The sequence below is a fragment of the Sciurus carolinensis genome, chromosome 1 (genome assembly GCF_902686445.1).
Source record: "Sciurus carolinensis chromosome 1, mSciCar1.2, whole genome shotgun sequence".
NCBI lineage: Eukaryota > Metazoa > Chordata > Mammalia > Rodentia > Sciuridae > Sciurus > Sciurus carolinensis.
In genome coordinates, this window is record NC_062213.1 from 192,511,516 (window position 1) to 192,521,707 (window position 10,192).

Consider the following 10,192-nt stretch of genomic DNA (forward strand, 5'->3'; position numbering starts at 1 on the left):
CCTTTTCTTTTTCTTCTTCGTGTGTGTGTGTGTTTGGTACCAGGGAATGAACTCAGGGACACTTGACCACCGAGCCACATCCCCGGCCCCATTTTGTATTTTATTTAGGGTCTCACCGAGTTGCTTAGCGCCTCGTTGTTGCTGAGGCTGGCTTTGAACCTGAGATCCTCCTGCCTCAGCCTCCCGAGCCACTGGGAGTATAGGCGTGGGCTACCACCCACCGCAATTATTTTAGTACTGGGGATTGAACCCAGGGGCACTTTGCCACTGAGTTACATTCCCAGCCCTTTTTATTTTTTATTTTGAGATTTAAGTTATTTAGGGCCTTGCTAAATTGCTGAGGCTGGCCTCAAACTTGCAATCCTCCTGCCTCAGACCCCGGAGTCACTGGGGTTATAGCCTGGGCCACCATGCCCTGTGCTGGATGACCTTAAAATTGCCTCCTCTATGTGATATTTCAGAACAGTTCTTTTATTTTTTTATTACTTTTTGACAGTTATAAATATTTTTAATTTTTTTTTCACACATGTACATAGGGTAATAATGCAGGTCCTTCCCATCCCCACCTGCCCTACCCCTCCCCTCATTGCCCTCTGTACAATCCAGAGTTCCTACATTCTTCCCCACTATGGATCAGCATTTGCTTATCAGAGAAAACATTCGGCCTTTGGTTTTTTGGAATTGGCTTATTTCACTTAGCATGATAGTCTCTAGTTCCATCCATTTGCCTGCAAATGCCATAATTTCATTCTTCATTAAGACTGAATAATATTCCATTGTGTAAATGTACCACATTTTCTTTATCCATTCATCTGTTGAAGGGCATCTAGGTTGGTTCCATAGTTTTGCTCTGGTGAATTGAGCTGCTGTAAACCTTGATGTGGCTGCATCACTGTAGTATGCTGGTTTTAAGTCCTTTGGGTATATGACAAGGAGTAGGATAGCTGGGTTAAATGGTGGTTCTGTTCCAAGTGTTCTTAGGAATCTCCATACTGCTTTCCAAAGTGGTTGCACCAATCTGAAGTCCCACCAGCAATGTTTGAGTGTACCTTTCCCCCCACATCCTCACCAACACTTATTGTTGCTTGTATTCTTGATAATTGCCATTCTGATGGGAGTGAGATGAAACCTTAGAGTAGTTTTGATTTGCATTTCTCTAATTGCTAGAGATGTTGAACATTTTTTCCATGTTTGTTGATCAATTGTATTTCTTCTCTGAAGTGTCTGTTCAGTTCCTTAGCCCTTTATTGATTGGGTTATTTGTTTTTTTGGTGTTAAGTGTTTTGAGTTCTTTATCCTGGAGATTAGTGCTCTATCTGAAGTGCATGTGGTAAAGATTTTCTCCACTCTGTAAGGTCTCTCTTCAAATTATTGTTTCCTTTGCTGAAAAGAAGTTTGTTTGTTTGTTTGGTTTGCGGTGCTGGGGATTGAACCCAGTGTCTTGTGCTTGCAAGGCAAGCACTCTACCAACTGAGCTATATCCCCAGTTCCTGAAAAGAAGATTTTTAGTTTGAAGCCATCTGATTATTGAGTCTTAATTTTACTTCTCACGCTTTAGGATTCTTGTTAAGGAAGTCAGGTCCTAAGTCAACATGATGAAGATTTGGGCCTACTTTTTTTTCTACTAGGCGAAGAGTCTCTGTTCTAGTGCCTAAGTCTTTGATCCACTTTGAGTTGACTTTTGTGCAGGGTGAGAGATGGAGGTTTAATTTCATTTTGTTGCATGTGGCTTCCCATTTTTCCCAGCACCCTTGTTGAAGAGGCTATCTTTTCTCAATGTATGTTTTTGACACCTTTATCTAGTATGAGATAACTGTATTTATGTGGGTTTGTCTCTGTGTCAGAACAACTCTTTTAAATGACTGGTTTAAAAGATTGTGACCAAATTTTTTAAATTTTATATTTTTATTATTATTATTATTATTGTACTGGGAATTGAAACCAGGGGTTCTTTACCACTGAGCTAAATCCCCAGCCCTTCATAGTTTGATATGGAGTCTCACTAAGTTGCTATCCTCACTAAGTTGCTGAGGCTGGCCTCTAACTGGCCTTCCTCCTGCTTCATCCTCCAAAGTCTGGAATCACTAGGATTACAAGTGTGTGCCACTGTGTTGGGTGTGACCAACGTTTAAAAGAATAAAATACAATACAAAAACAAAAACTCCGATCGTATCTTAAATTTAGTCTCAATTGATGAACCTTTTGTTTCTGTTGGAGTATGTATACTCAGGTGCAGTGGAAAGTGTTCTTCATATTGTTGGTTGAGGTCAAAAAGAACTGAAATGAACACTCAGGAGGCTGAGGCAGGAGGATCTGAAGTAGAATGAAAAGTTGGAGGCCAAGTCAGGCACTGTGGCCCATGCCTATAATCTCTGCCACTCAGGAGGCCAAGGCAGGAGGATGGCAAGTTCTAAACCAGCCTCAGCAATTTAGTGAGGCCTTAAGCAACTATGCAAGACCATGTCTCAAAATTTTTAAAAATAATTTTAAAAAATTAAAAGGGCTAGGGGTGGAACTCAGTGGTAAAGAGAACCCCTGGGTTCAATCCCCAGTAACAAAAAAAAAAAAAAAAAAAAAAGAAAGAAAGAAAGAAAATTCAAGGCTATCTTAGACATCTTAGCAAGACCCTATCTCAAAAATAATATTTTTTTTTTTGGGTGCTGGGGATCGAACCCAGGGCCTTGTGCTTGCAAGGCAAGCACTCTACCAACTGAGCTATCTCTCCAGCCCCCTAAAAATTTTTTTTAAAAACTTAAAAAGTGCTGGGATGTAGCTGAGTGGTGTAGCAACCTGGGTTCAGTCCCCACTTCTGTGAATATATAAATAAATAAATTATTTTTTAAAAAGAATCAAAAAGATTTTGTTTTCAGGATAGAATGCTCTTGAACTCCATAATGGAAAGAAGGAAAAACAGGATGCCCAGGAAGTTCTGGGATACTCTGAACAAACCCGCCCCCTTCACAGCAGGCTCAGTGTGCCAAAGCGAGACTGGTAAGCTACAAATGAAAATATTCCTTTGTTCATGTTTTCCTACTTCAATTATTTGTGAAGTAGAGTTGTTCTGCTTCAAAATAGCTCTGGGTCATAAAAAATTATTCCTATTTTCACATTACAATCTCAGGCAAGGGCCCAGACTGTGATAAGCACTTAGTAAGTGTTCATTTAATTGAATGATACATCAGTAGTCTTTCTTTGGAAAAACTGAGTCTCACTGAAGCACCAGTCAGCTAATTCTAACAATTCATCCTAAAGTTTCACAGCTTTAAACAACAAATATTTATTATTTCTCTGTGGGTAGTTCTTTCCTGGGCCAGTTTGGCATGGGCTGGAAGTTTGGAATGGCCTTACATGCCTGGTTGATATCAGCTGTTATGTGGGATGGTGAGGTCATGTGTCTCTAGCAGACTACCTGAGCTCAGTTACAAGGTGACGGTCATCGATTTCCCAGGAGCAAGAGAGAGCAAGACCCAGTTGCACAATTAACCTGTAATGTCCCATGAGGCTAGCTTTGAATTTGCAATCCTCCTGCCTCAGCCTCCCAAGCTGCTGGGATCACAGGTTCGTGCCCCTGAGCTTGACTAAACTTCACCTACTGATTAGAGAAATGACAAAACATGATATACTTGTGTTGTTGGGTTTTTTTGTTTTTTTTTTTTTTGCGGAGCTGGGGATTGAACCCAGGCCTTGTGCTTGCAAGGCAAGCACTCTACCAACTGAGCTATATCCCCAGCCTTGTGTTAGTTTTCTTTTGTTATGTAACAAATTACTTCTAAGCTTAATGGCTTTAAACAACAATTGACATTTGTAATCTCACAGTTTCTGGGAGTCAGGACTTTGGGAGTAACTTAGCTGGGTGGTCCTGGCTGGGATCCCTCATGGAGTCTCTGGCGTCCTCCGGAAGGCTGACTGGGGCTGAAGGATCGGCTTCGAAGATGGTTACGGCACGTGGCGGAAGGGGTCCTGGGTTCCTTGCCACCTGGACCTCACTGTGGAGCTGTTTGACTATCTTCCACTGTGACCACAGCTGGCTTTCAGCAGAGCAAGTGAGCCAGGACAGAGCCAGGTGGAAACCGCACGCGCTGTGACCTAGCTTTGGAGGACACAGACTAGCCAGTCTGCACTCTCCCCGGCTCCACAGGTCAGCCAGGCACAAGTAATGCACAAGACCGTAAATACCAGGAGTTGGAGACCAACAGAGGCCACCACCGGGGCTGGCCGCCACACCGCCACACCTGCTAGGCGGCAGGGAAAGCGTCTTCATTCCACTCATCTTTAGTTGGTCATTTGACTGCAGGTGACTTCTTTCACAATGTCGAAGCAATTGCTGTTTCTTGTAGCCCTGAGAGCATCTCTGGGGTGGCGCTCAATGGTAGAGCTCTGGCCTAACATGTGAGAAGCACTAGGTTCGATTCTCAGCACCACATACCAATAACAAATCAAAGGCTCATTGACAACTAAAAAAATATTAAAGAAAGCATCTTTGTGTGCAGCCCCTCCTTTTCTGGAAGTTTTGAGGAACTTCTCTGAGCTCCCTGGTATTTCGAAGGATGACGACGCGTGCCTCATTGTGGCTCTTTGTTGCTGGGCTGGATACCTGATCTAGGGTACCAAGTGTGAGTGTGCAGGTTAGGACGTCTGCGTGTGTGCACACGGCTCCTCGCCAGGCAACAGACTAGGGATACGAACAGAAAGGGGCCTTCCACTTCCTTCTACTGCACAGATTTAATTTTAACTTTTTTGAGTCAGGGTCTAAGTTGCCCAGGCTGGCCTTGAACTTGCAATTCTTCTGCCTTAACCTCCCAAGTCTCTGGGATTACACCAGTGTGCCTGGCTTAGGTCCAGCAATTTAAATGTAGCTTTCCAGGTCATTGTGAAGGTTTATTAATCAAAGTAGCAGAATAGACTACTTATTTAAGAGTTCATTCGCTTCCCTGGAACTTGCTAAATCTGCTTCCTTCTGAACTCTCGCCTCAGGGTCACAAAGTTGTAACTTCTGTAGGCCTCAGATTTGTCTCCTATAAAATGGGGATCATAGGAGTACCTACTTTGTAGCATTTTATTATGACAGTAACATAACACATGGGAGAATGTCTGATCCCCAGGAAAAGGTTATTACTCTCCCAGTGACTCGCCATTGCCAAGAGCAGGACTTTCAGCTCAGCACTCCTGACTGACTGAGGAGCCAGCCAGGGGTGCAGGTGGCTTAGCTGTGATTGAGAGGCTGTCCCCTGTCTTGCACCCATATCTCATAGGAACGTCTGGGGACAAATGGAATTCTCACTGATTTTAGGTCTTGGCTGGAGCACATAGGAGAACCTCCCAAGGGTCGTCCTTCTCCATTTGAGGCCCCATCTATGAACGTTTTCCTAGCTCCAGGACTGCTGACTTTGCGTTCATCTTCTCTCTTTTTGTCTCCGTTATGCTGGGAGAAAGGGACCCTTAACCGTGTTGCCTTTGAATGCTTCTTTCTGGCAAGCCGAGGGTGTCTAGCAATAACAGCCAGCCACGTGTGGCACTGGTGATATTGTTAAGGGCTTGATTTGTATTAGCTTTTAATCTTCATAATTGCAAGTGTCCTACTATTTTCCTCATTTTATAGATGAGAAAATTGGGGCACAGAGAGGCTAAGTAACTGACCCAGGGCCACACAGACAGTAGTGGAACTAAGATTTGAACCCAGACCATCATCCTCCAGGGACTATGTTTTTTGAGTAGTTTTGTTTTCCTGCAGTGCTGGGGACAGAACCCAGGGCCCCACATATGCTAGGCCCGCGCTCTACCACTGAGCTACATCCCCAGCCTGGGGTCCATGGTCTTACCCACTCTGAACCTTTTCTAAATATCAGTACCATGCGGGAGTTACCGTGTGCCATGCTGAGACTGCAGAGAGGAGGCTCCTGGACGCCACACCGCACTTCCCGCCGCTTGACCTGGGACGCCTCATTTTCCTCGGGGCTTCAGTGGTAGCAACACCTTTTACCAGATGCTTCTCCTCCTGCTCCTCCGGGGCAGCGCGTCCTCAGCTCCTCCCACGTGCCAGGCACTGCTCGAAGCATTTTACACATCCTGATCCTCCACATCAGACGATGGCTCCTTAAGGGCGAGTCCTGGTTTTGGGAGAAAGAAACTGAGGCAGAGAGGTTGAGGGACCAGGGGTGCGGCTCAGGAGCAGAGCGCCTGCCCAGCATGACAAGGCCCTGGGCTCCATCCACAGTACAAGCGGAAACAAAAAGATGGAAGTGGGGTGTAGGAGGGCAGGGAAAGGGGTTAAGTGGCTTGCTCCAGGGCACCCCACTGGGAAGCATGGACTTAACAGTCTGTATCCTTAGCTGCCCTGCCCCCTGGCCTTGTGGATCACCTGGACCCAGGCTGCTGTGAGCACCTTTGGAGTCTGCAGTATTATTAGCAGATATTTCCAGTTCTTTCTGGCCCATGGACATGTTGTAGTATATTTCTTGCCCCCTTGAGTTTAGGTATGGCCAACAAAATGTGATGGAAAGATGATGTCCCTTCTGGACATGGCCTATGGGCAGGGGCGATATTCTCCACTTGCCTGGAAAATCTTAAAAGCATGGGGATGGCCTTTCCCTTAGTCTGGGCTCCCGCCCAGGATGGTGTAAAGCAGATGCCCACCAGCCCCACAGGCATGTGGAGGGAGACCTTCCTTATTTCAAGCCACTGGGACTTGGGGGTGGTCATTGCGACGGACCGGAGCCCAGGGTTCTCAGGCTCGGCACCGTACATTTTGGGCTTCTTGTTGTGAGGGCTGTCCTGTGCCTTGTGGAGTGTTGATGGCATCCCTGGTCCCTACCCGGTAGATGCACCCTGCACCCCCATACCAGGGACAACCAAAAACGTCTCCAGATACTGCTACGTGGCTTCCTGGGGGCGAAAGCATACCTAGTTGACAGCTGCCCTGTCCTGTTCTGACAGTCTGGTTGTCCTGCTGGTCCTAAATGAACCCTATTTGACCGAGATTTCTCTCTAAGGCCCCATCAGGCAGGGATGTGCCTCTCCTGGAGCTGGAGGGAACCAAACGTCACACAGTCCCGTGAAGACCAGTCTTCACACTGTGAGTCCCCAGAGGTCCTGGGCGTGGGTTTTGGGTTTGTTTTAATGGGCTGTTAGGTTCTGTCACATCATTATTCATAAACAAGACTGGTCTGTAATTTTATTTTTTGGTGTGACCTTTACCAGTTTCAATGTCACTGTTTTACTGGCTTCCCTAGCACTTTCTCCTTTTCCTTTGCTTTGGAATGGTGGGTAGCACTGGGATCACTCGATCCTGGAAGGTTGAAAGAATTCCCCCTCGAAAAGTAAAACAAAACAAGCGAAAATTAAAATGGTGCATGCCTGTCATCCCAGAGACTTGGGAGGATGAGGCAGGAGGATTGTGAGTTCAAAGCAGCCTCAGCAAGGTAGTAAGGTCCTAAAGCAACTCAGGGAGACCCTGTCTCTAAATAAAATACCAAAAAGGGCTGGGGATGTGGCTCAGTGGTTAAGCACCGCTGGGTTCAATCCCTAGTATCAGTCAATCAGTCAATCAAAACAATAACAAAAAATTTAAAACAATAAAAATAAAGGATTCCCCTTGGAGACTATCTTGGGCTAGAACCTGCTTTCTTCTCCTCCCCCAACTCTCTTTTTTTTTTTTTTTTTGGTATTGGGGGGTTGAACCCAGGGGTGCTCTACCACTGAGCTATATCCCCAGCCCTTTTTATTTATTTATTTTTTGATCAATTAATCAATCTTTTATTCAATCTATTATCTCATTGTTTTTATTATAATACTATTAATTTTAGTCTTGCATACAATTCAAGGAAATTTCCTTAGTCCTTTATGTTATGACATGACTTTGTATTCCATGATGAGTAATAAATCAAGGAATGCAATTAGTTTAATAGGAAAAGTAAAATAAAAAATGTTATTAGCTTATAGAAGGAGGTCACCATCATAAATAAAATTCTGTACTTAATTTAAACATTCCTAATATTTTGATCACAATTCACTTTGAAAAAATAAGATACTTTTAACTTACTAAAGAGAATCAGACTGGAAAATGAAATATCCAATTTTGTTTTTTTTATTGTAAACAAATGGGATACGTTGTTTGTTTGTACATGGAGCCAAGGCATACCATTTGTGTAATCACAAATTTCACAGGGTAATGTTGTTTGATTCATTCTGTTATTTTTCTTCCTTTCTCCCCACCCCTCCCACCCCTTTTCCCTCTATACAGTCCTTCCTTCCTCCATTCTTGCCCCCCTCCTTAACCCTAACCCTAAACTTAACCCTACCTTTTTATTTTTTGAGACAGGGTCTTGCTAAGTTGCCCAGGCTGGCCTCGAACTTAAGATCCTCCTGCCTAGGGCTCCCTGGTAGCTGGGATCACAGGCGTGTACCACCAAACTCAGCAGGCCAGGAGCTTTCTTTTGAGGGAGGGTCTAATTAGTCTGTTTAGACTTGCCAATTCTACAGGGCCAACCTTTTTTTTTTTTGTACTGGGGATTGAACTCAGGGATGCTTAACCACTGAGCCACATTCCAGCCCTTTCTATTTTTATTTTGAGACAGGGTCTTACTAAGTTGCTTAGGACCTCACTCTGTTGCTGAGGCTGGCTTTGAACTTGTGATTCTCCTGCCTCAGGCTCCTGAGGCACCACCATGCCCAGCTCATTTTTGGTAAGTTGTATTTTTCTAGAAAATTGTCTGTTTCATATAGATTTTTCTGACCTATTGTGTTCTGATAGAAAACCCTGTGGCATGGGCCACTGGGAAGCTCGATATAAATTGACACAGAGGTTTAGCTGTTTGCTTTTTCTTTAAAACTCAGTGTGGCAACACTGGGCTCTGCCTGGCACCTGGCAGACTGGGTCTGTGTACACAGTCACCATTTTCCTTGTGTGCCCACCACTACCCATGGTCACATCAAACCCCTAAGAAGAAATTAGGCAGAGTGTGCTTCTTGGAGATTGTTGGGGACCACAGTATAAGAGACCTGAGAAAGTAAGATAGGCGTCCAAAACCAGAAAACTTGAACTGATTCTGCCTGGGGCAGGAGGGGCTAGGATCTCTCCTTGTCAGGAAGGACTCACTGACCTCAAATGAGTTCTTAGCTTGTGACCATAAAGATTCCATTTCCATCAGTAGAAAATAACTCTTTTCCTTTATCCCCCACTTAAGATTATTCAGCTCCTCTTCATTCATGGAGGCCTTACAAGAATTCCTCTGGATGTCACTGTTGCCATGTTACAGATGAGAAAACCAAGGTCAGAATGGAATGGTGGGCGATGGAATCAGGGTTTGAGCCTGCGTCTGACTCACTCCCTAGGTTTGCGTGGTTCCCACTGCGCTTTGGCCCCAAGCAGACTGCTTATCAGGCTCACTGAGGAGACCAAATACAGAACATATTTCCAGATCTTACCTCAGAGCCAGTCAACCAAATTTCTGCAGTGGCGCCCAGAAAATTCTATTTTAACCAATTATCTGTGCAATTCTTTAATGACTCCCTTCCCTCCCAGATGAAAGCTTCAGGAGGGTAAGGACTGTCTTACTCAGCAACACAGAGGCCACCCAAGTGTGTGACTACATGTGCCAGCTTCCTATCACTGACCCAAGGAGCAAGAGCTACTCAACTCTTTGTGGTAAATTCTCTGGAGCAGATCTCAAATTTCTAAGAACAAGAGAAGGAAAAACAAAAAGTGAAAAGAAAAAAATACATTAAACTTCTAAGAACAATGTTTTTTATTCAAGAGTCTGCTGTGTTGCCCAGGCTGGCCTTGAGTTCCTGGGCTCAAGGGATCCTCCTGCACCGCAGGTGGGCTCTGGCCGGTCTCAAACTTCCGTGTGCATCTTAAGAAGGGCTCAGTGTCTCAGTTTGGGCTGCTATAATAAATTACCACGTGCTAGGTGGCATAACAACAAATGTTCATCTCTCACCGTTCCAGAGGCTGAAGTCCAAGATCCAGGCACTACAGATCCTGCACCTGTTGAGGGTTCTTTTCTTGTGGCCTCACATGGGGCAGAGCAGGTGACCGAAAGCTCGCTTTTCTCATAGGGAGAATCCTGTTCATGAAGCCTCTGCCCTGATGACCTAATCACCCCCAAAGGCCCACACCTTCCCGTACTGTCACACTGGGCTTAGGATTTCAGCGTAAGAATTGAGGCTGTATACACGACTGACTGGTGTCTGG